The sequence below is a fragment of the Balaenoptera ricei genome, chromosome 12 (assembly GCF_028023285.1).
Source record: "Balaenoptera ricei isolate mBalRic1 chromosome 12, mBalRic1.hap2, whole genome shotgun sequence".
Taxonomy (NCBI): domain Eukaryota; kingdom Metazoa; phylum Chordata; class Mammalia; order Artiodactyla; family Balaenopteridae; genus Balaenoptera; species Balaenoptera ricei.
In genome coordinates, this window is record NC_082650.1 from 23582584 (window position 1) to 23607711 (window position 25128).

Below are 25128 nucleotides of genomic sequence, written 5' to 3' on the forward strand. Positions count from 1 at the left end.
CCTGTATTATGAAATGTATCTTTTATAAACTAATTTCATACACTGTGATCTAACCCAGAAAATTAAAGAATCCTCGACTTCCATTAGTAATTTGTCTGCAAGCATTTTTAAAGAGTTATCAATATGCTGTTAATGAAAAGGGGCTGTAGGAGTTTATTAAGATAATCATAAATTGTACAGTTCGCCCTTTAGGCACATGAGAGGAGTGCACATCCCCTTGGAGTTGGCACAATGGCTTGAATTGGCCAACAAAATACAAATGGAAGTGTCATGTGTCACTTGCAAGTGGAGGCATTTAATTGTCATTGTAAAAAATGACATTGTAAACAATCTTAGTGATTACCTTCCCAGTACAGGCAGTCATGGAACCCTGTTCTCTAAATAATCATGAAGAACAGAGACCCTTAATAATCTTCAATGGGCATATAATGAAATAAAACATTGAAGTTAAATCACTGAGATTGGATGGTATTAATTACCACAGCATAACAGAGCTATCCTGAATGATACAAAAACCTAAAAGGAAATAGTAGTATGCTAACTATGCCCTATCTGGTGAAACAGTTTCTGAGACTTCATGCCAATTTTAAAAATCACAAAGATTGTTACCTGTAATCAAGTGATAGAATCTTATTTCAGTTGGTTCAACTTAAACATGTTTTATTATATATATATTAAAAGTACATATTTGTAGAATATGAGGAAGGCATGTTTAGAAAACTATCTATGAAATTTCAGATGCAACATATACATATAATCCAACACATAATCTACCAAAACTAGCTATATTTCTAAAAAGCCTTGGCTAATATACTGCACCATATGTTTATAAAATTTTCCCTATGAAAAAACATAATTTTCCCTATTGATAGGTTTGTAATTTGCTTAATCAAGGGTACCAATAAACATACCACTTCTGAATGCTAAAGTGTTAATACTTCAAAGAGAAATTTGTTGTAGAATTTTTCTTAAATGTAAGATGACCATTTAATATAAATAGTGCATTGCCAGTTTATGCATGTTACATAGGTGTAATTGTTTTTTGTTTGTTTGTTTGTTCATTTTCTGGCTGCGCCTCGCAGCTTGCAGGATCTTAGTTCCCTGACCAGTGATCGAACCCGGGGCCCCGGCAGTGAGAGCGCCTAGTTCTAACCACTGGACCGCCAGGGAATTCCCCCTTGAGTGTTTTGGTTTTGCTTTGCTTTGTAATTGTTAATACCATCGTTTTCAGTCTCAAAAGCACCCCAGTTCCACACAAATTCGTGTGCTTGTACAAAATTTTTTATAGCAAGTGAAATGAATGCTGAGATTTGCAAATATTCATTAAAATTAGATATCAGACCATATCCATACGCCTACCATACTATAATCTCTGTGAGAACAAGGCATTAACACCCTATCGTTAGCAGCTATTAAGGTATAAGGTATCTAATAATTAATGAGTGCTCAAAAAATCTGTATTGAGTGGAATCATGATGATAATACTGGGTGAGATAGCTAATATATTAATGGCAGATTTAGGGTTCAAAAAGGTTATAATATGTGGAATCAGTCGACTGAGACCAAAAGCATATATGAATAGAAATCATGAAATTTAAAAAAAATTGTCTTTCAAAAACATGACAGATTTTTTTATGTAAAACGTATGGAAAATTTTAGTATTTTAAAAAATATATTGATTAACTTATTAACTTCTTGCTTCCAAAAAGTAATGGTATTGAGACAGTGAAAGTAAATAGGATGATTTATTTTATAGTTTGCATAATATTAAGTTGTATTAATCAGGATGAAAAAATCTTACTCTATTTTTGTACTAAATGCACGTCTGCTTTATTGTTTAGCTTGGGGGTTTAATGATTAGAAGAAGAGAGCCTTTGATATCATAGGGGATACTTTTAAACCAGCTCAGCATTTGCTAAGGGAATTGGGACTATTTGGTATGGAGAAGAGACCACTTAACAGGTTATAATAATTTTTTGCAAATATTTGGAATACTGTAATATATAGAAAAATGTTCATATTTTGTTGAACTCCAGAAGACAGAAATAAGACCAAACCAATATGTGAAAGTTTTGAGGAGGCAATTTTTAGCTCTGTGTTAGAAGAATTTGCCAGAAATTAGAAGTGCTTAACAGGTAATAAGATACTTCAGAAAGTATGCAATGCTATATGTTAGCAATGTCCATCTTTCAGGAATAGAAACTATTTCTCCCTTGGTAGGATAAGTTAGACATTTACGTTCCTTTACAACCTTCAAATTCCATGTATTTATTATGTCATTATATCATACTGAGAAGTATTGGTTGAACGAATTACGAATGTACTGATATGATTAAAACAAGAATTAGAATTCCTAGGCCGTTCAAACCCAAGAGTACATTTAATGCATTAAAGGAATAACTATGATTGTGACAGAATTGTCTATCCTCTAATCTCCATTAGAATAGTTGGGATGCCAGAACCTCACTATTTACCTTTCCCTTGCAGAACCATGAGGAGTGGTTCACAACTTTTCTTTGAGGGACATTGAGCCCCCTATCTTTGCTCATCTGTCACAATGATGTCATAATAATACTGTCACTTTTTCCAAATTAGTAGAGATCTGGGCTCTCCTTTCCATTTTTTGCCTTGTCCAATTATGTTTTTTAGGCAGAAAATTTCCCACTACTTTATGAAAACTTTCACACCATCATTGAGTCACCCTTACAGAAATCAAAGTTTAATGGTGACACCATTATATTTGCATGTTACACTTACTTTGAGGGGGAAGGACATTCTTCCACATTTTCTCTTTTGTTTTTCTTAAATCGACTTAACAATATCCTTGACTTTGTTAAGTTTCTTTTTAAAAGATTCATGTGATTTTGTATTCTAGTTTTTAAGTTAACTTGTGCTTTCAGTTTAAAACATTCTTTTCTAATTCAGAAATTAACATGTTTCCCTCAGGAATGGCTTGCAAGACAATGAGGGTAGAACTACATTAGGGAAAAGCATAAAAACTCCCATTTCCATTGATATTTCTCCATTTGCACACTATTCAAGAAGAAGGGAGAAAATATGTCTTACTATTTGCTTCAACTTTTTATTCTAACTGTTCCAGGTCATCCTATCTTTTTCATAAAGTATTTTTTATTTGTTTAGTGAAGATTGCAGAAGATACCTATTGTCTTCTCCATGTAGCACCCCTCCATTCTCTTCACAAGAACTGCTCACACCTACTTCCACTCCCACCAAGTCATAATGGGGTTGCAGACGAGGGGGCTAGTGGAGGGCAGAATTGTAACCATGATTGTTTCAAGATGAATCAGTCTTTCCTTGGAGACAAGTTTGTAATGAGAGAAAAGAGAATAAAGAAATGGAACAGGAGAGGCAAGAGTATGGAGGGGGTTCAAGTTCTAGTTTTAGCTGTTTCTGAGGTCCAAGGACATTCCTGCTACACAGAATCCCTAATTCAGGAGTTCTAACCTGTCTTAAATCCCATGAGCCAATAAATTTTCTTTTATTACTGCTAGTGTGAGTAGGATCTCTGGTTGTTGAAAACCTACAGATTAGTGATTAATATTAAAATAAATGTACCTAGTTAGGCTAGTTTCTATGATCTCTTCAAGTATTGCTTAGCCTTGAGTTATAGATTTGACATAATTCTTTACTTGTATTTTGTTACATTTTGTTTTAATTTTCCTTTCCTGAAGCACATTTTTGAGCCAAATTGATGATCTCTACTTTCCTTCTAGCAGACAGATTTAAGAACACTAGACAGGTTAAGAGGAACCCTGGAACTGAGGCTGAGTCTCAGTGCCTCCCTCAGAAACTTTTACTGCTCCTAACTTTATTGACCATTTTTTTTAAGCCTTAGAGCAGGTGGGATGTTGGAAAAGGGAAGTCAAAGGACCAACATGGTCTCCATTGACTCTTGGTATTTTGATATTTGCAAAGCAAAGAAATCCATATTGGTGACACAATTTATTAAGTTTGGAATATTTTATAAGGTTCTTCTCATGTAATTCAAAAGAGGAAGCAGGCATGTAAACCACTGCATCTTGTGAGGCTCTTATTCATTGTTTTTAGTCTGTGAGCACAGTAAGCTATGAGTGTCTGGGAATGTATGTTCCCACAGGTGAAGTCCTTAACCAAAAAATGCCAAATACAGAAACATAAATACTCTCACCCTTCGGTCTGATCAGGAGGGCTCTAAGGTGTGTCCTTCCTGGTCTCCAGAGCTCTTCTGTGGGTTGGAACCAGAGTTGTCCTCTGAGACTGCCTCATATCAAGAGCCTTGCATGACTTCCCCTGGTATCCCACTTTATTCCTTGATGGTTTTCATGGGAACATGTTCTAATAAATCACTTTCACATAACTCTTATTTGAAGAAATACTTCTGGGGATCCTAAACTAACATATGTACTAATGACTTAGGAACCCAATATTTGTCCACAAAGAAGGAAACTTCATACAAAGAAGGAACCTTTGTATGACAGACACCCACATCCTCTGTAATCTTACCATTATGTTTTATTCTGATTTGATATCACACATAATTTTCTCCCGGGCTCTTGGTGAGTAGCCAGATACAGTTCACATTATTATCTGACACATTATGTATCATGTGGCTCTTTGGGAACATTCACGTACATTCACAACTTTCTATTTTATATTGTATATTAACTATATGTAATAATAAACAAAATTATCCGGTGTTTCTCAACCAGAAATGGGGTAATGATCACATTTTTTTATAGTAGAAAACACAGAGATCCTCTTATGAGTGAGAATATTCACTTAAACCCAGACTTTCATAAAAATCATCAATTTACATACATGATACAAAACTACAAAGCTCTGAGGTCAGGGTTCAGGTTCTTCTAAAACTGTCCTTATTGCTGTTGATAGATCGAAGTAAATATTATCTCATTTATGTAAAGGACAGCAGTAGAGTTGATCTTTTAAATGTTTTTGTTATTTTTGTTCCATTTTGGAAATCTTTTTGGAAAAGATTCTTCTATTAAACTAAGAATCAGTGGATCATGAAAATAAAATAATTGCTTGTGTTTTATGACTTTAATAACCGTCATTATCAGAAACTAAATAGTATGTTGTACGGAAGCTGTTGGTACCCTGTTCTGTTCCCCTTGATGGCCAGTTCAGGATCCCTCACCTGCTGTAAGTGTCATAGCAGCTAACGCCTTAACAGCTGCTCCCTTCTCAAATTGCCCTTCACCAAACAGGAACCTCCTGGCCCAGACAGGGTTGCCAGATTTAGCAAATAAAAATGCAAGACCCACAATTATATTTGAACTTCAGATAACCAACATATACTTTTCCAGTGTAAGTATGTCTCATGCAATATTTGGGACATACTTGTATTATAAAATTATTTGTTTATCTGAAATTCAAATGTAACTGGTGTCCTGTATTTTATTTGGCAATCCTATGCCTAAAGTTGTATCCCAATACCCATTTATTCTCTTCCTCTTTTCCCAGTTCGCTCCTCCAACTAGACTGATGTACACCAGGGAATAAAAAGCCAGCCGATTGATATTAAGGTGGGATCATGTTAGGAGAACCATGTGACTATGCAGAAAAGTTTCTAATTGAGACCTGCTTTTTCTTAGTTTTAGTGCATAGAAAAATATGTTGGCATAGCAGGTTTCAGCCAGTGGTTTCAAAGTTTCTTCCAGGGGCTTCTCGGGACCCCAAGTCCTATTAAAAGATCTGAGAGGTCAAACTATTTCATAATAATATTAATAATAAATCATTTGCATTTTTTTACATTCATTCTCCAATGAGTGTACAATGGAGTTCTTCAGAAGTTATAGGATGACCGATAAAGCCATTGCTCTGATGGCTAATGAAATGTATGAGGCAGTGATGAGTATCTCACTCTTGTTAAGCCAGACATTAAAGTTATTTGAAAACAAGTAAAACAATGCCACTTTTCTCACCAAAGATTTTTACTTTGGAAAATATAATCATTTTCATGAAAATATTTTAATGTTAATTTGTATTATATTTCTATTTCTAAAATGAATTAATAGTATGCATAAATTTAATTTCAAAGTCTTAATTTCAATCAACTAAAGCTTTTCTGGATCATCAGTAATTTTGAGGAATGTAGAATGGGCCCTGAAACCAAAAAGTTAAGAAATGCTGGTTTAGATCACTTGCCCAATTTTAAACATGTGTTAATGGTGGAAGAGAGAATAGATATTCTAATTCCTGGTACAATAATATTTTCTTACCTAAAACTCTATCCCATAATATGTATAAATATATATGTATATATATAAAATACTTAAATCTTGAAATGTCTCAGTAGTTTTAAGTTTAACACTTGAAACTAAAACCATGATGTGAAATTTTATGATTATATATTAGATATACCATCATATAGGTAGAGATATAAAATATTTTGATAAAATAAGTTATTTACATATTAAAGTTACATTTTAAATTTTAAAGAAATAACCTTGCATTTTATTTTGAAATACTTATGTGACATTTGAAAAATAACAGGATTAGAAATTGCTGTCCATTGTAGCTTCCAAAGAAAAAAATTATATTGCATTTGAAATTCACTGATGGTTTCTTTTCAATACAGTATATGAGGACACAAATTTAAGGGTCACTGTAGACTTTTAAAGCACATACAATATCTGTAACTTAGTTTCTTAAATAATTTTAAAACAAAATCAAAACAATTTACACAGAAATATTTTAAACACTCAAAATCATAGCTCCAATGTTGCTCATAATGTCAGTGTGAATGACTTGCTCTGTATTTTAAATGAAAATATTGATATAAGCCTATGAAGAAGTAACAAGCAACAGCTAATGGCTAATTTTACTTTAAATTTGTAGTCTTCTTAATATTAACGAGGACAAAAATAATGTCCTGAATAATAACAGTGAAAACAAATCAATACAAAACTTCTCTCCCTTTCTGTTATTTGGGTTGGTGTCGTTTTTAAGGGAAATTCTTTTCTTGAAACATAGCAACTGACAACATGGTAAATGAACTAATTTTGTAAAAGTATTCTTACTGACATTGTCATTTAAACTGGGAGTAAACCATTGCACAATACCTATCAGATTTTTAAAAATTAGTTTTAAAACACTTAAAGGTGAACTTTAGAAAGCGTGGTTAAAATGACATGGTAATAAGAGCTACCTGTGAATGAGTTTAATGATGGTAATTGACTTAATGAGGCAGTAATGCCTGAATCCTGCCCAAAATAAGCAAGTCTGCCACCAAAACTCCTGAGGGAGATTCATGCAACCAAAATAATACTTTATTATTTTATTGGGCTTAGTCCAAAATTCTGTTTAGACCTTGAACGAATTGCGATGGATCCCACTTAAACGACTTTAATGTCAATTCCACGGTGTCTTCAAGAACTCCTTGAATAATGAGAGTTTTAAAATTTGCCTTAACTATTTTTGTACAACTACCAAAACCATTGTGTACCTTCGTTCTCACCAGTCTGATGAGAGGAATGATGGGCACTAGCCTGGGGTCTGGGTGGCGGCAAAGCAAGATGGAAGAGGAATGTAGGAGAGAGACTGAAAGAGGTAATGTGGCCCAATACTTACGGTCAGTTGGTTACCTTGGGCCAGTGCAGAAGCCTAGACCCAGCTGCTCACTAGACAAGGGTGGAGGCCCCAAACAATACTGTACTTCTCTAGATTTTTAGGGGGAAGAGGTTTAGAAAGATTTCCCCAGTTAATCTTATAAATGACTGCCTAACATCAGATCTTAACACCTTTTACATGGTTTCCTGGATCTTCAGACATTTTTGAAAACTACCCTTGGTATAAATGGGCACAGTCAGGGTTCTGTAATATGACCTATCTAGATCAACACCTGCTGTCTTTGAACGGTACAGTGGGAAGGGAAAAAGATGGTAGAGAATTTTTTTTTTACCTAGTCTCAGAGCTTCTTAGTGCCTTTCAACCCCGCATAGTTATTGGAATGGTTTAATGAGTCAGAGCTGTAAATGCCCATTTTAGGGGGAAAATGCAGGCAGTCAGAAAAGCACCACCAAATTATGATGGTGCTTCCTGGATCCTTGTTGCTGTACCTCTATGACCTCCTCATGGTAGTTCTGACATACATGGATTTGAAACCTTTTGATTATCCCTCCATGGTACGTCTAAGCTTCTCAATTGATTCAAAACAACACAATTTGAACACAAGGCCACATTACACACTGTACTGCCAAGCAGCCTACATTCTACTTCCCTGCTTGAGTTCAGCTCAGCTGAGTTGCCAGGGCAAACTCACCAATCTCCTAACCCTGCCTTTGACAGGGAGAAGAGAAGGTTTTAAGATTAAATCATTCCATTCTTCTAATCACATCAATTTAAATTCAAATTCCAAAATTTCCCCTCACTCACTCTCATCATACTCTGGCCCAAATCAGAGGGGTTCTGTGTAAGAACAGATGCAAGGTCCACAGCTGGTGTTGTCACTGAAACAGTATACCAGCTCAGAACCACTCCCCCATCCCAACCTCTCATAGGTCCTACTTTTCCAAAAGTTTTCAAAAATACACATGTGGATATTATAAAACCAACCTTTGATCCACAATTATAGAACACATACACACGTTCCCAAAATGCTACCTCTTTAAAGTTTATAATTCAAGTGTAGTCCCTTAATACACTCCTGCCAGAGCAAGAAGAAACGTATTAAATATTATGTTATGTTGTTTTTATTAGCCATAAGCTATAAAAAAAAACAGTGCCATCTGTAAGAAAGAGGTGGAAAGAGAAAATGAGTAACCATAATTCTTGGTTCACAAAGGCCCATTTTCATTGGTCCATGTATATCCATGTTATGTTCTATGAATTTTGTTATGGATTGAATTATAGGCCCCCAAATTCATATGTTGAAGTCCTAACCACAATATGATGTTCTTTGAAAATGGAGTCATTGCAGATGTTATTACCTAAGATGAGGTCATACTGGAGTGAGGTCAGCCCAAGTCCAATATACTGATGTCCTTATAAAAGGGGCAAATTTGGAGACAGACATGCATGCAAGGAGAATGCCATCTGAAGATAAAGGCACCGATTGGGGTGATGCTTCCATATGCCAAGGAATGCCAAAGATTTGCCAGTGACACATAATACTTTACAAAATCAAACAACAAAAATGGCTACTAAACACATAAAAAGATGCTGAAAATCATTAACAGGGAAATTTAAGTTAAAACAGAATGAGTTTCCTTTACACAACCAGGCTAAACTTTGTTTTTTCAAGTGACGAAAACCCAAGTGTTAGCAAGGATGTAGATAAATTGGAGCTCTCATTTATAACTGATAGCAGTATCTTAAAAAGTAATATATATATTTACCATACTTCCTAACAATTCTAAATATTTACACCCCCTGTGAAAATGTACGTACACACACACATACACAGGGACACACACACTTGCACTCAAATTGTCATGGCATCTTTTTTGATAGTGGCCAACAACACTAAATAACCTAAATAAACATAAGCTGGTAAATGGATAACATTGTGGCATATGAGTATAATGGAATATGTCTCACTAATATAAAGAAATAAATCATTGATGCATATAACAATAGAGATGAATCTCAAAAAGATTATGATGAGCTAAAGTAGTCAAACACAAAAGACTATATTTTGTGTGAATCAATTCATAAGAAGTTCTAGTACATACAAAACAAATCTAAAGTGATGTAAATCAGATCAATAGTTGCCTGAGGAGATGGATATATTCTATATCTTGGTTGTATGGTGGTTATATGGGTATACATTTGCCATCATTGAGAAGTATGAGTTCAAGTGAATGCCTTTTATTGTATGCAAAATATACTTCAGTAAAGTTGATTTGAAAATGCCTTTTGTCCCTAATCACCCCATATGACCCACTAATAACCAACAAGGAATATTTATGATCCCCATCATTAATGGCAGTTATGTCTATGTGTATTTCACTTTCCCCTTAATATATATCTATTCTGACCTCTAGAATTCAATCAGTCTTTTAAATAGGAATTTCCCTTCCTTTTCAGTTTAATTTAAACCTTATGAAGGAGTAATACAAGGAAACGTGTGGTGATGGAACATGTCTGTACTTTGACTATAATGGTATACCCATAAACATACACGTGATAATATTGTACAGGGCTACGTACACACACACACAGAGACACACAAATAAGTAAAACTGAAGAAATCTAATAAGATCAATAGATTGTGTTAATATCGTGGTTCTGAAAATATACGATAATTTTTCAAGATGTTACCATTGGGGGGATATGGGTAAAAGGTATATGGGATCTCTCTGTTTTATTCATTACAACTGCATGTATATCTATAATTATTTCAAAATAAAACCCTAAATCTGTTCTGAAAAAAACAGTTTTTATTCACTAAAAATATCCTACATTCTCTGCTCCTGCTGACTACATTTCTTACACTATACTTGTGGCAATCTGATTTAAAAGGCCAGGAACTTCTAAAGGCAAATTTTCTTTACAAAAATTTGACTTTGGAGTTTTATAAATCTCATTTAGTTTTCTTTACTATTGTTCCAAGAATCTGTATTTATTCTGATTTCCCACTGTATTCTTTTCTTCTTATGGCAACATGCTAAAAGTTCATACTCTATGCCCCTAGAATCCATAGCAATAATCTGTACTAAGCCAGTATGTAAACAAGAACCATTTAGGGAGCATGTGTAATACAGGGCCAAGACAGTCTCCAGGTATGCTCCCCCTGTTATGTTTCTGTCCTCGACCATATATGTGGTTCACAACAAGATAAAGAATTGAAATGTTGGCTCCCGGGAGACCAAGGATCCTCTCCATGCCGTGATCTCATTATGTCACACTCAAGATAGAAGACCCCCTGTTGGGCCTAATGTTCTTAGCAGAATCACTGTTCAGGCAGACATCATAGTTATTAGGTGTAAGTCTTTCTTTCTCATTCATCCATTTTGCGAGAGTGGTAAGGATACAAAGAAATACAAAGAATGGTTTCAGATAGCTGTAATCTTTGCCTTCTTTTTAGATATGTTTTGCTCTCTCAAATATAAGCTTAATACTGGTTTATCCAATAAGAGAGGGATATTAAACAACTGCTGTTTAGCTTTTTAATTTATGCTGGATTTTTTTTTTCTTTCTAAAATGAAGTTTCAGGGGGAAAATCTGCTGGGAAATTCTGAACTCTTGACACTAAAGAAAAGTTAATAAACTTCCCAAGCCTCCAGGATAAGATTCAGGTCTTCATTTTCTTAAGGAGATTAATCACTTTTGAGTAGAATGACAGATTGTTGGAGAGGTTTTTCTTTTGCTTTGTTGTTAACTGGAAATTGGAAGCAGTCACTGGTACAACCCCTAAGAGAGCCCAGTCCAGTAACTATCAAGGTGACTGTGTCTAAAAGCTCTCTCAATTGTTACCAAAGATAGTTGCCTTTCAGCTCTTTAATATCTTTTTCCACTAACTGCTAGCCATTCATTATGTTCTGTCCTCTTTGCTACTGTCTGTTATTTTTATAAAGCAAACCAAGGCTTTGTGGTGTTAATGATTTCTTCCTAGAGTTGAGTGGACCTGTTATAGGTCTTTGATCACTTAGTGTTGTATTGCATCTAGCGAATTCACCTTTAAACAAATGGAACCCACCTTCATTTATATTTCTTATGCAAATAAATTAAATTGTTATAAACCACTTAGAATGACTTTTCCTTTTTTCCTTAACCCTAAATGTATCATTTTTGTGAAACACCCAGTAAGTTAGCCCTGCTTCCACCTCAATCAATATCTATAGACATAAAGTGCTTTATCCCTCAAAAGCCTATTCAGTCTCACCCTGTTAACTTAATTTGTATGGTTTTCCTATGCTCTTTAAATAGTAAGTTTCTAAGTTTGAACAGTGATTCTAGCAGAGGTAATACTGCCTTAGGAGTCAACGACCTGGGAATCAAGGACTCTGATTTTTAATTTCCTTTCTATGACTAACTTGCCAAAATTTTGGGATAATCACAAATTCCAGCTACATCAAATTCTGCCTTAAGTAGGTTTAATAATGTAGTAAGGATATGGTGAGGTGGAACTAATGGATTTTAATACTTTTAAATGGTAAAATATCACATGGAGATATTTGGAAATAGGCTTATCATTCTACTGAACTGTCTGAACAAGTAAATTCTTTATTGAAACCTGAATCCAATCTTTGTAACTGTATTTACTGTTTCTGAATCCTGCAGCTTTCAAATATCTTATTTTTTATGAATAGGTTAAGAACAAGTGAAATTAAAGCAACTTTGCTTTGATTTATTGCTTTTATGTTTTTTCATATTGAAAACACCTCTGAAGACAAAATAGTAAATGAGGCCTAAAATGAACAGTCGGCTTAAGCCCAGCAGGGCAGTTCCTCAGAGGGGGACAGATTTGGAAATGAACACTTTTCCATTTACTGTACCTCTACAGAGGTATAAATTTCTAGGGAGTCACAGGGACTGCTTAAATGGGAAAACCTGCAGAGCAAAGAAAATTCTATTCTCCTGGTCATCTCAAACTCCTGTCCTTCCCATGCACCAGAACCTCTTATTTCTTATCAGTGTGCTATACCTGTCAAGATTACATATCTCGTTACGGTACTAATTATAGATTCTAAATAGACCACTGCTCCATCAGCTTTTTATAAGAAAACTGATGATTTCTCATATCAGCTACGTTTAGAAAAGTGCTAGCTACTGGAGGTGTGAGCATCTGTGGACTGAAGGGAGCAATGTTGATTCCAACAGAACATCGAACAACGCGCAGCAAAAGCCTGCACTCTGATTTTTCCCCCTCAGTTCAAAGCATAAACAAGTCTCCTGGCAATTGACTACTAACATTTTTTTCTGTTAGAATTCAGCCATTATTGTTAATGATAATAATCACAACAATGACAGTAACACTTGCAATTTATTCAACATATTCTACATGCTAGACACATGACTCTATGCTTTTTACATGTAATATCTGATTTTCATTTTCACAAGTACCATGTGGGATATTTTTATTCTCATCTTATACATGAAAATGTTGAAATGTAGGGAATCGGGGTACCTGTTTAAAGTAACAGAATGAATAAGTGCTGGATCTACATAAAAGCTCAACTTTTTCTGAATCCAAAGTCCATCATGCCACCCACCCTCCCTTGTCATTACTGTCACTCTTCATTAAAAGACGCTGCTGTAATGCATTAGTCATGCTTAAATGTGATATGATATTTTGAGAGGTAGGATAACTCCAATTTTCTTGACATAGGGTCTAAAATTTCATAATTGAGAATTATATAAATTGCATCATTAGGAATTTCTTTGAAAATTCAAATACTAGTTATTCCCAGGTGAGTAAAAATAAATATCAGCTCCTTTGTCTCCAATAACTGTGTATACTGGTGGGTATGAAATGAGCATTTTAATAGGGAGGGTTACATACCAAGGTGAGAGGAGACAAGTAGCTAAGCTTCTATCCAAAGTCCATGCTTTCCTATTTCTCTGCTCTTCTTTCAGGCCCCTAATTATGGTCCCGAAGTTTCTTTCTTTGACTCCTGCATCTGCCCCTCACTCTCTATAATTCCTTCCTTCCTCCTCCCCACTCCTTTCTTTCTTTAGCTCCGCCTTCCCACCTCTGAGTCATAAATATTGTTGTCAAAGTCAACAGTCTATACAGTGTACCTGTTTATGTTTGCATATTTAAGTTTATTTAATTTTGAGTAGAAATGTGAAGACTTAATATCTTTGTTGACCCCTCAGGGATAGAATTAAGACATCAAGACTGGCCAGAGGATGTGTTTGTTTGGTTGGTTTGTTGGTTTCAGTAGCCTTCTCCGATGCCCTTAAATCACACTTCTTTCTCTGTAAAATCATACTGGAGAACAACAAATAAAAATACTTTTGAGATTTTAAGTGATTAGGAAGATTTGCTAAGGGTGGATAAAGGGCAAGTTGGCACTGTGGGAAGCATGGGTGCTGATCCTAGACCTCACCATTGAGAACACTGGATTTCTAATTTTTAAATATTTGCCAATATGATAAATGGCAAATCTTGACCAGGCTCCACAGATTTTTTTTTTTTTTTTTCTGTAAAAGCCAGGGAGTAAATCTTTCCAGCTTTGAGAGTCATAAGTTATCCATGTGACTTCTCAGCTCTGCCATTGTAACAAGAAAGTACCCAAAGGCAATGCATAAATAAATGATCACGGCTCTGTTGCCATAAAATTTTATTTACAGAATGGGTGGAAAGCCAGATTTGGCCCACAGGGTGTAGTCTTCTGACCTCTGTTCTAGATTCTCTTTTATCCTTCACTGCCTATATCTAACAATCACCGTATTTTAAATAATCTACCTCTAACAGATATAATCCATTATCTTCCTCCTTTCCTAGGCACTAATGTGACATTTATTGAGTTAGTTAATCAATGTCTATGAACTATCTTATAGTTAATCAATGTCTATGAACTATCTTATTTAGACTTCCTACCACCTGTAAGTTCTACCATCCTCATTATGGGGCTTAGAAAGGTTAAGTAACCCTTCGCACCACAGCCACGCAACTGTTAAGTAGTTGGAACGTGTCTGACTGGGGAACCTGCGGTTTTAATGGTCTCTTCTCTAATCTCCTATCTGATCTCTTTGCCTAGGTTCTCAGCCCTCCTTCTCATCCTGCACAGGGCTGCTGGAGTGATTAACTAAGTCCCAAACATAAACAAGCTTGATTAAAAGTCCGCAAGAAACTGGCCTTGTTCACTTGTACCTTTCCAGCTTTTCTCGAGCAAGAGCCCACTCATCCTCAACCATTCTCCCCTATCCTGCACGTGCACACACGCACACACGTATTCACACTTAGATCTCAGCCTTAGCAAACTGCTTTAAGTCCTATAAACACATAAAAGAGTTTCCATGTCATGGTGGTTTTGCTTATGATGCTGTTGATACCTTCTCTTCCCACTCATGAGTGAGTCTCCTTCACTCATCCCGTAATTATTCTTTGCCTTTCAGTGTGTTTCCAATGTTCCTACAAAAACTTTCTTGACACAGTTCAATTGAACATTTATCTCCTCATTCTGAATGTTTTTCTCCCATGATACATGGAATATATCATTGTATGATATATTTGTTTTACTGTGCACTATTTTTGTTGTCTTTTTATTGTGTCTGTCTGTCTTTCTATCATATAGGGTGCTATCTGAGAAGGAAGTGGACCAATCATTATGCAACTAGAAAATTTCACACAATTTTCAAGAGAGTAGAAAGTAATGCAGTTTTTAGAAGATACAAGAAAAGGTGCAAAGTGTAAGCTGTGGCTATTTAAAAATATATACTAGGTCTTTTTAAATGTGAAAGTATACCTTGATGATAAAGGGCATGGATAGATACAGTTTTACAGTCTTGGTTTTTTGTTTTGGTGTTTGGTTTTGGGGGGAGTAGGGGAGATAGAGTGTGAGAGACGTGTGTTATGATCTAAGAGTGTGAGAGACGTGTGTTATGATCTAAGTGATGTGACCTTTGTAGGGTCAGGTCTATGATATATGGATTGCTCTAGAATAAAAATTTGATCTAGAGAAAATAAGAATAGTCATATTCTTAATATTATAGGATAATTTCTTCATACCAAAGGAGAATATTATATTGAAAAAAATGTTCAAAGTACTGCGTTCTAGGACCATCCAAAAACTCTAGTGATGATTATGACCATGATTTAGAAAATCAACTATTAGAATTATTTTCAAGTAAAGATTTAAGAATAAAATCTAGGCAATAGGTTTATAATAACAAATGAAACATCCTTTGAAATCTTTGTGATGTTTATAAAAAATTATACTGAAAAATAAGTGCAAAAAAAAGCAAAGAGACTTTATATTATTTAGGGCAAGTGTATTCATAGTTTATTAAAAAAACAAAACAAAAACTCAAAAATAAAACTCTGATACTACAAAGTAACCTTGAGCCTCGTATATTAAGATAACATGGATATTCTCCCACTAGACTGTAACCTTGGCTGAAGGGGCCACATGGAGGCAAATAATTATCTTCTATAAAACTGGCAAAAAGCAGTAATAGTCCTGCCACTTACAAGGCTTCGGAATAGTCCATAGGGATGAGTGAGTTAGGAAAAGGAAGCTTCTGTGTGAATTTACGTAAGAATAGTGTTTACTAATGAACTATTCCAAACACATGAGTGGCTCGAGAGGGAGTCTTCTTCATGTCTCAGAAGTATAGTATTTGATAGCTAACACACTTCACTCATGACAGTTGTAAAATGATTCCAGCCCACAGTCTTGTCTCCTAACAAGGATAAAGGGAATTCCCCAGAGGTAATCCAGAGATACACTTGTGCATTACAGTTTCTAATTTCAGAGAAGCAAACAGGACAGAAATAAAGCCACAGGACCTGTAGGTCCTGATTTATTAAAATTAGTTGAGAGTATGGTGTGACAGCCTTCGAATTAGTAAATAATTTTATCTTTAATTTGGATAATAATGAGAACTCAGTTTCATATCTCATGTATGAGAGCATACCTCAGTTCACTGTATGGCATTCTGTGGCTGAATCCATTTCTGTTTATCAGTGACCAATAGGTAATAAAATAGGAGAAAATGATTATATATGGATTTAATACACGACTTAATCTAAGGAAAACATGGAAAATGATCTACTACGTTTGGTGGAAAATCAAGATCCATTAAAACGTCAGCTGACAGTGTGTACTCCTTGTTTTCATATTAAGAATTTCTAAAGCACATCATAGGGACAGTTGATACTGATCCAGGTCAATACATTAAGCAAAACCTAACCTCTAAACCCATGGTTCTTAACCTGTGCAAAGAAACTCAGGGGAATGTCACATGATATTTTAAATGTTCAAGGGAAACACAGATATATCATAAATGCTAGAACATTAGATTTTGCTATATTCATTTTGATGATGTCATATCTTTACAAAGATGGATTTAGATGGTTTGCTGTTATAGAAGGCAGGTAATGCAGGAAATGAGAATGGTGCTGTCCAAAGTTTGAGAAGTTAGCAGTACCCAATTTGTGCACACATCCCACTAGCAAATAATTGCCTTTTTGAATTGTGCCCCTGGCATCAATGTTTGTTATGCTTGAGAACAATACAAGATGCTAATTTTGTTCTCTGTTTAATTGAAGTGAATATCACTTTACTAATAAAGTGACTCAAGCAGGCAACAATAGAAACAACATTCAGATAGGATTAGTCAAAACAAATGCAATCTGTTGCAGGCAATAATGGCTTTATTATCTGGTTTATAAATTTATTTGAGACACAGAATAACAGGAAGAATGGTCTTGGTTGAATAATCCTGGAAAGAAGAAAAACTAAGAAACAACATGAGTTTCTTCTAAACACACTCTGCCTAGCAGAAATTTCCCTACAGTTTCAGGAAGTATTGAACGTTTTTCTTCCCTAGGCTAGAAAAACCCCAGAATGTACTGCCTCCTGTTGAGACATTTTTGAATAAAGCAGCAGGGGACTGCCAACAGTCTCAGAGCTGGTAATAGATTTTAGGGGACAGAGATGTCCCTGTGAGAGGCACAAGAACAGCTGGCTCCAAATCATCTCTTAGAATCTAAATCCTTTTAACAATAGGAGGGGAAAAGAGGGTGTTGAGGGTTGATTAAGTGGAGTAGACTAGGGGAGAAGAAACAAAGTGAGAGGAACTAGGAGAGACTATATTACTTATATGTATGGTAATTTGCATTGTGTGAAGTCACACCTCCCTGTTGTGTAATGAAATGCTGACAGCGGTAACTGAGAGGAGCTTCTTTAACATACCAGCACAACACAATGCCGGAAGCCCTTTAACAGTACTCTCCCTGCTTATCCATTGGGCTCAAAGTCAAAAGAAAAAAAAAAACCATGACTTGAGAGGCAGCAATAATTTGATAAGCCAGCACCAGCTCTACCTGAGTGGAATGCTGTGGTCATCAGGTCTACTCTGCTGCCAGCAATTAAAAATTAACCTTGGCATTTTCAAAAAAGAAGGTACCAATTCATATGCAGCTTCTTTCCTTCTTGACAATATGTCTAAAGAGCAGCTGCTTTCTCAAGTCAAGACAGTTACACACAATGAACCTCTTTTGTGTGCAATGTGCAAAGCTAGGTCATTAACACACCTGCCAGAATAAGAGGGAGGAAGAAAAAAAAAATCTTTTCTCTTGGTAAACTCATTCATTTAAGACATTCAGGTTCACAGTGCTGTCCTTTGAACACCCCAATTACCTCCTCTTGCCCTTACAAACAAGTGGTGTGAATTTTAATCAGCTGGAATGCAATCAAGGGCTGAAATAAATAGTGTTGTTAAATCATTTTTACGGAGAAAAGCAACTCACAGACCTACGCTATATGTATCTCTGTTTTTCATAAGGGTGGAATGCCCTTGCTATGGACCGAAACAAACAATGTTTTATTTTTGTTTCAACCTCTGTTGACTTTCCTCTGCATTCCTTTCCCCTCCTATTACAGAGCCTCAGTTCTGAGAATAATTAGCAACACCCACTGGTGATAACAGGGCCACAGCAACCTAACAGCGATATCTTGCCGGCGCCAGCTGTGCTTCAGTATTTATTTATTAAGATCGCAATATTTACACAGTATGAACTTGTTGAGATGGTGGGGGATCGAGCAATGTTCCTGCAGCAAAATTTCATCTGTAATTTTTAATGAAGAGGAAAAATCTTCTAGGGTGTGTACTGTTTATTTCTCTGGGTAGAAAATGCAAGCTTCTAATTCCAATCCAGTCCTGTTTGCCAGCAGTTTGGTGTATAGACCCTGGAGAGGCTTTGCAGGCATGCACTGCCGTGGCTGCTGCTGTGATACCTGCTTGTCTAACACAGAGGGGAAGCTTAGAGCTGCCACAGATGCATGGAACGACACAGCAAAGACATCAGGCAGCTGGTTTTCAGGGGCTGATAATTCCACTGGGCCCAGATCTGTGACTGAACAATTTAGACAGTTGCTCAAAATCCCTCTTGACTTGGATTATTATATCTTTTCATTTGCTCTTCTGCAAGGATTTGTTAACATGGTAGTAAGCAACACGTGTTGCACTATTCATCCGCTGAGTGAGTTGCTACATAAAGCCCTAACTCAGAGAGAGGTTTTGGTGCACAGGGAAAATTGTAGGGCTCCAGTTTGGAAAAACATGTGAAAGGTATATTTTAGGCAAGAAAGAAATTAATATCAGGCACAAAGAGTACATACGTTTTTTTCAGCATGTAGAACTTCCTGATACTTAGGTCTTGAAGCTCCTCAAGGAAAAGTTGGTTCTACTTTTAAAATGCTGATATTGTTGATCAGTGAACAGAAATCCTGATAGGATGGGAGGCATTTGGGTTGTTCTTTTATCATAGGGAGCTCAAACAAATCACCTAACTTTTATTTTATGCATTTTCATTTTCTCACACCCTCAACCTAAAGAGAGATTTGCCACCAAGAGAGAGATTTGCTTGGTGGCACTTGGTTTGCCACCAAGTCGATTCAGTATCTTTAAAATCATTGGCTTAATATTTTTAAGTATTTTGAGTATGGGGGCTTAAAGTAGCTACATAAATAGACTTCAAAAGTAATCAATGTCACATTAAATCTTAATACAAGAGATATTCTGTCAATATTGAAGAAAATAGAATCTTCAAAATTTAGCTTTGTAGGCAAGTAATAATAATGGTAGATTACCCTAATTATTTACAATAGTTTATATAATTATTATGTATCTAATTATAACTATATTATACATTATAAAATGTATTATATATCTAATTATTTACAATAATGTACATATGACTATGTAATAATTGTATGTAACAAACATTACTGTCTGATAAATCTTCCTTAACAGAGTTGCAAACGTAATTCTTTTAAGGGAGATTTATCAAACAGTAATGTTGCACAAGATCATAAATTATAAAGTTATTCTCAAGCACTGGTTATTTTCATGCCAGCCTTAGCCTTTTTAAAAATTAAAAGGAGGATAATGCAGCAGTTCAGTTGACATTTAATATTGTGTTGTCCATATCACTTTACCGTTCATCAGTCTTATTGCTTTTATATTATTAAAATATCCCAGAATGATCTAATGTGAATAAGAAATCTAACTTTCTGTACTATTTTAACCTTTGTTTTAGAAAATAGTTGCAAAACAGCATGGCTACTTTTTGGGTAAACTTAGTGAAGTGAAATATGCACACCAGAAAGTGAACAGAACATAATAGCACAGATCGATGAATGTTTTCAACCTGAGTACATCTGTGTTTCCAGACACAGATCAAGAAATGCATCAGTATCTGCACACAGAAACCCCTTGGATCTCTCAAATGCACTACTCAGCCCTCTGAGATAGGCACTATTCTCATTTCTAAAGGCATAGATTGTTTCGGAGGATAAGTGAATCATTCAGAAAATAAATAGATCACAACATTAACTTCTGGTTTAACATTGGTGATATTCCAAATATTAATGCATAAAAATGGTTAAAGATAGCAAGAAAAATTGCTTTGGATCTTAAGGGGAAGCTCATACATTCATCCAAATAGCAACTGCTGACAGGGGTAACTGCTGTGTTTATATCTGGAACACAAAACAATCCTGTTCTCTCTTCACTTGGCTACTTGGAACTTTACTGCTGCCTCTAACAATGAGGGTACATTTTATGTTGCACTCAAGTTATTTACTTCAGATGTTACCATGCAAGAAGAGTTCTTGAATTCTAGAGAGAACAAATAGATAAGATGGGAATCTAAACACTAGCTAAAGCCAACACTGTGTCAGTTTTCTTCAGTTTCAAATGGCTATTTCAAGTATATGTTCAAAGATACTTAGGATTTTTTATTCTCAAATATAGACAGATTTCTTCAATTTTAATTAATGTTGAGTGATTAAATTCTCAAAAATAAATCATGAAACATATTTTTAAATAGTGTTCATATGATGCTGCTTTAAGAAAGATGCTAATATGTACTTGTGACTGTCTTACAAATAACTGAGTATATGGAGCCATTTTCTACATAGAATGTACCATTCACCTATATTGACATAGACAAGATAGCTTAATGACTTCATGTAATCTCACACGATTAGGGAGTGGACTTGTGGATATAAGTACATATTTGGCTATAACCATTACTACATCCATTATTGAATGCCTTTTTGCACTTGATATCCTTGAATCTCCTCACTTATGAGACAACACCCCAATACACTTCATGGTGAAATCCTGGGCACATTGAATTATGTAAAAATCAATTTATAAGCATGAGGTGTCCAAACTGAAAGTCAAACAAGCAATCTTCCTTTTATATATTCAAAGTTCTAGATTGAAATTCTCAAAATGTATCCACTCTTTGGCAGGATATAATTCAGTGGTCCTAAGGACCATTGAAGCTGAGAGCCTTGAGGACAATTGCTAATGACTTCAATGTTTCAAATACTCATTATTTCAATAATAATTTACCTTCATTCATCAACTAGAATATTACCTAAAATGGGAAGGATATAATTATAACAGCAAGCAAAAGATAAAATTCACTAATCATTATAAATTCTTTGAAAGTGTCTTTTTTTCCTACTCCAACTAAATGCAGCTCTTCCTTATCTTCATTCCTTGTATTTCATTAACTATTCATCAAAGACAAGTGATTATTCACAACCTCTGACAAAATTTTAATGCATGTGGTCAGAACGGTGGAAGGTTGAAAATAATATCCAACAGGCTAAATAGGACAAAGTAAGAGCAATGCTTTAACTGTAAAATGTCATTTATGTGATATACTTGGTCTACATTATTTCTAATTTGTGATAATTCAAAATATTAAATGTTTTTCCAAAAATATTATATTATATGGTATATATTGAATATTTTTGTTGTATTGCCATGTAATCCAGGTCTACTAAAGTTTTCATATATTTTCTTATTTTCTTAACTGATTTATATCTTGACATTTTATTTATATATATATATATATATATATGTAACTAAAATTAATAACTATGAAATGTATTCAAAGTATTGAAAGCGGCATTTTTCTCAAAATCAGGAAGGCTTATCTTCTGGCTGCCATTCTACCTCAAATTTACTGTATTGCATATTGCAAGAGTTACAGTTATAGTTTTAATAAAAATGTATCTGGATTTATAAAAGAAAAAAATTGAAAAACATCCTTTGGAGACAGACTATATAATACAGTTAGTTTAATCTAATCATATTCTGTCACTTTCTTTATAAAGTGGATAATTTACTTCCCCAAGAATGATGAATCAGATGGTCTTGTCTCTCTTCCTAATCTGGAATTTATCAATATAATAAAAATTCTAGCTGTTTCTCTTGGGCCTAGCCTCACTGACTGGTGATGTTTAATCTTTGGCCAAATTATGTCAGCATGTATGATCTCAAATGAAGTGAAATGGTCTCTTTAGAACTTCTATTTAGTCTGTTGTTGCAGTTGTTAAAAAATACTGAATCTGAGAATTTGGGGTCAAGTTCATTTTCTATCAGATTATTGTTTTGTGTCCTTAAACAAGTTTCATCTCCCTGATCCTCTCTTTCTTTTTTGATAACATGATCATAAGAAGTTATTTCAGAGCAGTACTGAGCTAGACACTTTCCATTTTTTCTGTTCCATATCCTATTTTTTTAGGAGCCCTACATTCCATACAATCCTTCTTCTGATGCCACAGGTGTGAATGTCTGATTCTAGATGAAAAAACCAGATTTGTTCACTCTTTTGGTGAAAGTAAATTGAGATAAAAGCTGAATTAATCAAATAATGGTGGGCTTGGAGCCTCCTATGTGCACAAACAGTGAACAAAACAAATAAAACCTCTCTCCTAGTGGAACTTTTATTCTACTGGTAGACAACAAACAATTAATCAGTAGAACCTAAAGCATGTCAGAAGTGTTATGGAGAAAAATAAGCAGCAAAGAGGGATAATAAATGTTCATACTATGTATTTGCAATTCAAAAATCTTTATGGTTAAAGAAAGGTAAAATGATACCCGTACAACATTGTTGGAGCTTATTTCAATTAATGCCCTTGGTATACACTTCTCCCTGTCCTAGAGATGGTCCATGCTATCAGATTCAAACAACCAAAAACCTTCAGAATCAGCTAATATTTGCTTCTTATATGCCATATAGGCATCGTGTTAAATTATGGTATTATGTACTAAGCATATATAACCATTTCTTAAAGGGTTGCCAGAGTCACCAAGTGCATGAGGCCAAAATTAGTCTTCACCCCAACAACTAATGTTAGGTTTATAACTGTTACTTGCTTGCCAACTAGGATAAAATATAAGCAGCTTTGTTTAGAAATGATTTTCACTATGTGAGGGACTGTTAGTTAAAGAGAGAGCAGGGTATCCAAAGTTAGAGGTCACTGTGACTCAAATGTAATTAATGTTTGGTTTACTTTTAGTTCTTTAGATTCCATGCAATTTATTTGCTCTGAACTTTTATATCTACGTACAGTCATGTATGTATATCATGAGCTGTGAAATCATGTTAGAAGGCAGGACTAAAGGTTAAAGAGTGGGAAAATATGATAGAGGAAACACATTAGGCACATAGGAATTCTCAGGTCTGGAGTATTGGAAAGAATAAAGAAAGTTAGATAGAGAAATGAAAATCCCTCCTTCTGAGAATCCCTCATTACAGTGGTGTATTACTCAAAGCCTTAGATTTGTCTGCATTACAATTATTATGTACGTTCTTGCTTTATTATTTTACTACTCAAAGGTAAATTGCCTAAAGGCAAATGCTATAATATTATTATTTTATTCTCCATATTTGGAGTATAATGATTTGAATGTTAACCATTGTTTCATACAAATTTATTGGATGAATAATGTCTGTGATATTCTCTTTAAGGAAAACATCTCTTTTATTACTATTTTTTAAAAAATCATCTACCATAAAATATATCAGAAAGAAATAAAAGAACTACAGGCTTGTTTTTTAAACTGGGTTATATACTTGCTTTAGAATATCCGAAGAAAAAATATAAGATTAATCTCTAGTTACTCATGCCCCTAGGGTACCTGATAATAAGCCAACATAAATCTGGAAAGCTACTCTCTCATTCTCATCCAGACAGGATTCCCATGGCTAAATCCTTAAGAAATATGAAATCACATTTCAAAATTATAAAAACACATGAAGAAATGATCCATCACAAGCAAGACTAGCAGTAACCATAAACATTAGAACAAGACACCAAAGAATCTCAGTTAATAAAATCATAGGTAGAAACCATATATAAATAAGCTTAAAATGATCATAGACGTAAAAGTGCATCAAAACACAATTTAACAAGGTAATGTAAAAAGCATCAATAAATTTATTTTAGAAATAAAGAGTGGCATGAAAAGTTAAGAAATTAAGATATATATAATAGAAGTTTAAAAAATGAAGGCTAGAATTAGAATGTACAAAATATATCCACCAAATTTTCCAGAAATACTAATGAAAGACACTGGGAGAAAGGCAATATTCAAAATAAGGCTGGGAAATCTCCAAAATTAAGTCATGAATCCTCAGATATGGATATCATAATGGTTCTCAAACAGAAATAATGGAAAATATTTCGAGCATAGACATCACTATAAACTACATGTTTGTGGGATTGGTACCTTTATAAAAGGGATCTGAAGGGCTCCGTCACCCCCTTTTGCCATGTGACACATGTAAAAAAACATATCAATGAACCGGGAAGGGGAACCTCACCAGACACCAAATCTGCAGGTACCCTGACCTTGATATTCCCAGCCTCCAGAACTGTGAGAAATAAATTTCTGTTTGTTTATAAGCCACCCCATTGATGGTATTTTTTTTATAGCAGCCTGAGTGACCAAAGACAAACATTTCTTAGTACAATTTAGAATAACAATGATAAATGTAAGAGCTAAATTTACCCTTAGCTAAGAAACAAATTGTTCACAAAGAAACAATTAGATTGACACCAGCTTCTGCAATAGGAAAGATAGTTTTCTGTGAATGTGTTTTCAATAAAATATCTTCCAAATGATAAATTGCAGGAACTAGAAAATTGAACAGGAATATTCCTGTGAATATGTGAAAAA